Source organism: Crassostrea angulata, chromosome 5 (assembly GCF_025612915.1).
Source record: "Crassostrea angulata isolate pt1a10 chromosome 5, ASM2561291v2, whole genome shotgun sequence".
Lineage (NCBI taxonomy): Eukaryota > Metazoa > Mollusca > Bivalvia > Ostreida > Ostreidae > Magallana > Magallana angulata.
The window spans coordinates 28,446,568-28,454,227 of NC_069115.1; the positions used below are offsets into that span (position 1 = coordinate 28,446,568).

Below are 7,660 nucleotides of genomic sequence, written 5' to 3' on the forward strand. Positions count from 1 at the left end.
CAACAATGGTTGCTTTGTTACGCTGATCTTGATTTTTAATTGTATAAATTGCATTGTTAAAATATGGCATACTCTAAAACCTGGCCTGGCCGGGTCAATGGGGCCAAGCAAGGCCAGGCCAGGTTTTAGAGTATGCCTTGAAATATTTCAACATCGCACATGTTGAATAATTAATGTAAATGACAAACTTTAAAAAAACAAACAAACGAAAAATATGCAATAGTATATTGTATTTGTTTTTGTCGAAACGATGCATCGATGCCGTTAGTAAGTTTGTCAATGAATCGATGTTTTTCTATAGTAAAAAAAATATCATCTCCCCTTATGAATATTTCATAGTTTTTCGTAAAATTTAATATGGGTTCTCAAAATTCTTAACTCAATTTGTCAAAAATTGTTACACAATTTATAGCAAAACTTGAGATGAGTAATGATTTAATTGGAGGAATGACATTTTGTATTGTTGCTTAAATGTTTATTTCAACAAAGTTAGCTGCATGGTTTTAATATCAAAAACGGTCGATTTTAAATCCTAAATTGCAAATCCCCTCAGCATTACTTATTTTCATCAAAAATGGAAAAAATACAAGTTCCATGTAAAACCAGTACACTGTTTGATATAAATGTATACATATTGTATAGCATTTTCGCGAATAGCATTAACACCAATGTTTCGCAGAAAAAAAAATGATATTAGTAATAATTGCAACGCAACGTGGACCCCTTCTAATGATAGAAAAGAAAAACTCATTCAATGTTTGCAAATAACTCCGACATCTTCGGAATGGACACAGTTATGTGACGTTAAATAGCCACAGTGCAACATTGTTGCCTCATTCGATACACAACTTACGTTATCCATTAATATATATAAATCAAACTGCTCTCAGGATTGGACTTTATTAATGTAACTCTTCCTATATTAATGACTTGTATGAGAAAATGACAATAAAAAGAGGCTAATATTCATTTATTCTAATCAACATCAAAAGTTACAAAATGTTTGACGTTGTTCAAATTCTGATAATTCCCCACAGGAGGAAAATTCTTTTCTTAGTATACAAACAAGATATGCATGAAAACCTACTCTGATCAAGAGGTGATCTATGATAGATGGCCATTCATTTGATGAATCAAATTATATCGAAGAATGCAATGTTGTAGTCATTCATTGTGTTACGTTGATGTTTATTTTAAAGTGTATCAATTGCAATGTTAATATATATAAAAAACATCGCACATGTTATTTAATTAATGTGATAGAAAAACTTAACAAAATACAAAAAAAAAAACCCAAACGAAAATGTGCAACAGTATATTGCATTTGTTTTTGTGTCGAAACGATTCCTTGATGCTGTGAGCAAGTTTGTCAATAAATCGATATTTTTCTATAATAAAACAAAATCTCATCTCCCCTTATGAATATTTAATAGTTTCACGTAAAATTTAATATGGTTTCTCAAAATTCTTAAATCAATTTGTCAAAAATTGTAAGTTAACTTATAGCAGAAATTGAGATGAGCAGTATTTTAATTGAAGAAATGACATTTTGTACTATTGATTACATATTAATATCTACGAAGTTAGCTGCATGTTACAGTATTGAATTACATTTTAAATCATAAATAGCAAGTCACCTAAACATTACTTATTTTCACCAAAAATGGATAAATACAAGTTCCATGTAAAACAAATACAATGTTTGATATATAGCATTTTCGCGAATCACATTATCATCAATGTTTCGCAGATAAAAAATGTTATTAGTAATAATTGCAATGAAACGTGGACCCCCTCTCATGAAAGAAAAACTCGCTCAATGTTTGCAAATAACTCCGACATCTTCGGAATGGCCACAGTTATGTGACGTTATATAGCCACAGTCCAATATTGTTGCCTCATTAGATACACAACTCACGTCATCCATTAAAATATCCCCGGTGCCGCTTCCATATTTATGAGTTACCTGTAATGCACTGGAAAGAAAATATAACGCATCAGATACAGCATCATGTCGAACGTGATCATATATATTGACCAAATATGTTAAGAGGATAAAACACAATTAACGATCTCCGATCCCCGGCAATGTTAGATAACTCTTAATTATCAGGATTTTTTTGTTCGTATAATAAATCTGCCTTTGACATTGACAAATTTAATTAGTCTTGAAGTGTTAATATTACGCAAAGTAGTTCAACGAACTGCTTGGCTTAGAGGTTTCACGGATACCTACTATATAGAGGTCCAAAGGTTCGAACCACCGATGCACCGTTGCAACCTTTTTTTCTAATTTGGTCTCTACTTGTATACGTTATTTATTCCATTTTATTCATCGTTACCAAATTTGCAATAACTTCGTAAAATGCATGGATACCATTAAAAAAATTCTTTTGATTTTATTTCAGTTATAAAGTTTGAAGGGTTAATAACATTTTTCTGATGAAAAAAAATTACTTTGAGGCTGTGGATCGGAGAACCTTAAGTTCTAAAAACTTATAATAGTTATCTTCTTAATACTTACATTATATATTACACTTTCTGCCCTACAAATTACAGTGTAAGTGACAAAGATATAAAATTCTTATTTTGAACGTCTTTAATAATTATTATTTGTTTAAGCAGAATTATAATAGAGTCTTATAAGAAAAAATGCCAATACAAATATTTCACAATGACATTAGGCCTAAATATTTCATTTTTTAAATTTTTTTTATTAAATATGGAAAGAAGAGAAGAAAAGAAAAGTTAATATTTTCAAATGGAAAATTTTCTTTTACTTTATAAAAGTTCATGCTTTAAAAATTATACATAGAATGGTAGATCTGACGGACAATTTAATTTGTTGACGATCCAGTCTTATTCAAGAAGCTTTACTTACCCTGGAAATCCCAAACTTCTACAAACGACATCTGCCTCCGACATTCCAAAAGAATCATCACATACAGTTCCCCAGGATCCAGACCTGTAGACTTCCACTCGTCCTTCAAAGGACACACTCGAACCAACTAGCCTGGTGTAACCTAAGGTAAGATATAAGCATGTAAAAAATATTTCGAAAGTAATATGGCACTTGAACAGAATGTTTATTATTATTGCAAAAAGTTTTGCAATAATTCTTTGAATAATTGTTACAATCAATGAATGTATTGCTAATTAAAACTTGTTATTATTACTGTGTTTATTCTTTTTTTGTAAAATGAAACTGTTATTTGGTTTTATACGTAAATAAAGTATATAAGTTTACTTTCTTTCTATTTTTTAATAAAACGGCATAATTTAATTTTCTTCTACGTTTTCCTTCTGATTCAACATTGTTGTTTTCCTGTTTATTTTTAACAAAGGACAGAAAACACTGGAAAAAATTCTTTAACCATATCACCAAGTTTCTCAAATCACACTGATAAACTGTAAATAGGGTTATTTTTGCGCAGTGTCTTTTTTCGCCCTTTATAACTTGCAAACGATTTTCTTAATTCGCCCGACGCAGTTTGAAATAGATACTCTTACTGAAAAAACACAGTGATATTCTTTTGTATGCGCAGTTTTAAATCGCCTTCTGACAACAAATGCAAAACGGGCGAAAATAAAATGGAGGCGAATATTTCCCAGTATACAGATGCTTGGTAACATTGATTGGTTATTTACAAACTTTCAATCTATCAAACTAAAAAATAATAGGCATCCGTAGGATATGACTTACTTCTCATAGTTAACATATAAAAAACTATTTGGGACATTGTAACATATATACCATCAAACTATGCAAAGAAAGCACGATTAATATTACTTGCAGAATACCGTATATATTTACTGTTTTCAATAATTTATGTATCAACATTTTGGTTATACAGTATAGAAATCAGTTAAAATGTGTTACTTACTGATTGAACAACGGTAATCTAGAGGTGACCAACCCCAGCCTACAGTACAATTAATGGTTTGTTTGGAACCCACAGGATGAAGCTCTGCCATTCAGTCAACTGAATGTTAACTGAATGGTCTGGAAAGGTGACTGAATGGCACAGCTATGCCATTCAATCACATTTCAGTTACCTTTCAGTCACCTTTCAATTGACTGAATGGCAGTGATTCATCCTGTGACCATGACTGATGTAGTTTGGATTACAACCATAAGTAATTGACGCCGGAGAATATGTCCGCTGAACAATATTTCCGTTCGGTATTACTGGTGTTGTTTCTGAGCAATTTTCTTGAAAATAAAATGGTAGCAAGTAATACATAAACAACTTTATAATCAATTATCAGCATGAAAGGTTAAATAATTAAAAAAATGAATTAAAAAAATTTGAGACTATGCTTAATGTCTAAGGCAATTTTAAACACGATCAAATTTAAATTCCACAACAAGTAAATTAAAAAGTTGCTTACTATATTCACATCGGTAATCAAGAGGTGACCATTTCCCGCCAATAGAACAGTTAATGGTTTGGGTGGTACCATAACCGATGAAGTCCTTGTTACAACCATAAGTAATGGACGCCGGAGAATATGTCCGCTGAACAATGTTTCCGTTTTTTATTACTGGTGTTGTTTCAGAGCAATTTTCTTGAAAATAAAATGGTAGCAAGAAATACATATGCAACTGTATAATCAATTCTCAGCATGAAAGGTTAATTAAAAAAATCAATAAAATTTGAAAAACTGATCTTTTTTTTACAGTTGAATAAACATGTAAGAATAGTTTGTACATTTTAACTTGTGAAATCAAAGTTTAAAATCCAAGGTTTTTATAAACAAAACCATGAAAAAAGCTAGCGATTTTTAAGTTTAGTTTTCCAAAACAATACTTTGTTTTAGTTTCAATATTGTTTCCCCCGGTAACTTAAACAGGTTGCGTGGTCTTCTGTCATGCATTTTATGACACAAATAAAAGATTTTTTGTCAACCAAATTTTTCCATAAATATAATACATAAGCATTTCCAAGAGAAACACTTTTATTAATTTTGCCCAACTTTGAGCTTTGTTGCTACAAGTAATTTACCCAATACAAGTAACTAAATCCAAAATCTTCCAATGAGTCCAAGTTCATTTGCAATGAAATAGAACAACAGATTGCGTTAAAGGTCGTTTATTCAGTGAACCCAATTTGTATTGTTTAAATTGAAAACAATAAATTAAAGAAGAAAAAATCATTGAATAAATGACAAATTAATTTGCAAAGGTGATGTAAAAACCGCCAACTCACAATAATTCAAATACTCAATGAAAGTTATAATAAATAACAAATTACTTTGCAAAGGTGGGGTTAAAAACCGCCAACTCACAATAATTCAAATACTCAATGAAAGTGAAAACATCATTTGACTATGATAAAAGATTATTTGAGTCCCCTTAATATTTCATTAACAAAATTTGAGACTATGCTTAATGTCTAAGGCAATTTTAAACACGATTTAAATTTAAATTACACAACAAGTAAATTAAAAAGTTGCTTACTATGTTCACATCGGTAATTAAGAAGTGACCATTTCCCGCCAATAGAATAGTTAATGGTTTGGGTGGTACCATAACCGATGAAGTCCTTGTTACAACCATAAGTAATGGACGCCGGAGAATATGTCCGCTGAACAATATTTCCGTTTGGTACATGTATCTCTGGAGCTGATTCGGAACAATCTTTTAAATTGAGTAAAATTTTACACGTATTATATGTACAACAAAGATAAAGTCAATATGATCAAAGTTTAAAAAGAGAAATTTTTTTTTACACTGTTCATAAAGTATTTACAGGTTTGAATATTTTGAATATACAGGCGTATTTTCGCTATTACTTTTGATATTTATATCATTATATTTTTAATAACATATAAATTAAAAAAAATGTATTTAAATCATTTTTCCCTTTTTTGTTTGTATTTTATACAGTACAACTCGCAGTTTATGATACCTGTTTCAATGCAAACTTTCCTATTCCCTGCCATTGTAACACATGTGGAGTAGTTGTTGCAAATCGTATCGCCACAAACATTACTCTGATGGTCTGTCCTCTATTGAAGAAATAAGACGGCGTCATTTATTATTATGAATAGATAAATGAATTATTTGAGAAATGAACAACGTTATTTAGTGAACATGGCGTTATGAATAGCAATTGCTCCGCTAGCATATTCCATGATGCGCGCTAGCGCATCATGGAAAATATGCCAGCAGAGCAGTTGCTATTCATAACGCCATGTACACTAAATAATCGTTGTTTATTACTTATATCTGCATTTTACCACTCGCAAATACCCTGTATTAGCCTAGACCTTAACTTTTAGCTATTGCATCAAAATTAATCATTCAGACTGTAATGTATCTTTTTAATTCACATAGATTTGTTAACAGAATCAATGATATGTTATAACAGTAATTCTTTTAAAATATTATTATAAGACAGGTTTTGACATTAAATACATCAATTTTATGGAGTTGGAGAAAAACACATCATGTATCGTATAGTTGTTTAAATCTATAACGTCATGGAAAAGTATATATAACGTTACACCTTTATGACGTCATAGTATACTGACAGAGCAATTGCGATTATAGAGAAATAATTGCAACTCCTTCGTATGGGCTTACAGTGGGAAAGAACAATGGAAATGCAAATATAGGAAAATCAATTTTTTTTTGGTCATATCTAAAACAAAATTTTTAAAAACGTTAATGACGTACTTAATGGAACAAACCGGATTTAAATCTATCAAATGTATGTTACTTACAACTGTTTCAGCATAAAAATAGCTATCATCGTCCACTAGATCATTTGTGTCATTTTTCTTCCTCTCATTGAGCTCACACTCCAACAAAACACGATTAAAGTTAATGGACAGGCAATAGGACATCGCCTCACATTTTCTTAGACACATTTGGAAACCAATGTTCTTCTCAACTCTAGGCCACTTGACAGGCAGTCTCTTTCCTATTACTTTATCTTGCTTAACTGGGCAACTGCCAATTTCGGACATCACAACAGCAAGTTCTCCTATTTGAATAAGAATTATAAAAGCTAGCATAATTAAGCTTGCCAAAATTTAGTTTGATAATAAGCGATGCGAAAGCTCGTGTAAGAATGACAGCCCGAGTTTAAAGCAACCGCATAGATAGTAAATCTAAGATGAATTATTAATATCCGTGCATGTGCAATTAATGGTTTGTCTTCTTTTCTGATATATTACTAAATTTGACAAATAAATTGTGAAGTGTAAAATCTTGAATATTTCTCGTAAAAGTTTAAAAAAAAATGGTATATGGGTATAAATGTACATGTACAATGTGTGATGCTTATTTAAATTGCACTTAATTCAAATTGTACTAATAACAACAGAAAATGACAAAGATATCAAATGTAAAGTATATTCATAAAAACTTAAAATTATAGTTTTAGTCAAAAATTTTAAGTAACCGTTTAACTGAACATTTTGCTGGAGCATGTCTATCTATTGAAATAATCATGCAGTTTACAGCCAAAATATGCAAACGTTCACAGCACAAATGCCACAGAAAAGATTAAATCAAAGTACTGATAGTATTGTTAGACGGTGGCGCCGTTTGAAAGTGGCATATTACATGTATGATATTTAGTAATTATGGTTGTCGAAAATCCAAAGCCACTATCCCATACATGTACTAATACTTAACGCTTACCCGCAT

The 7,660-nt window shown here is 30.7% G+C and overlaps 1 pseudogene; it reads right to left on the reverse strand.

Moving 5' to 3' along the window:
- Positions 1 to 1,797: 1,797 nt before the first annotated feature.
- LOC128185269 (deleted in malignant brain tumors 1 protein-like) lies at positions 1,798 to 7,065 on the reverse strand (annotated as a pseudogene).
- Positions 7,066 to 7,660: the final 595 nt, after the last annotated feature.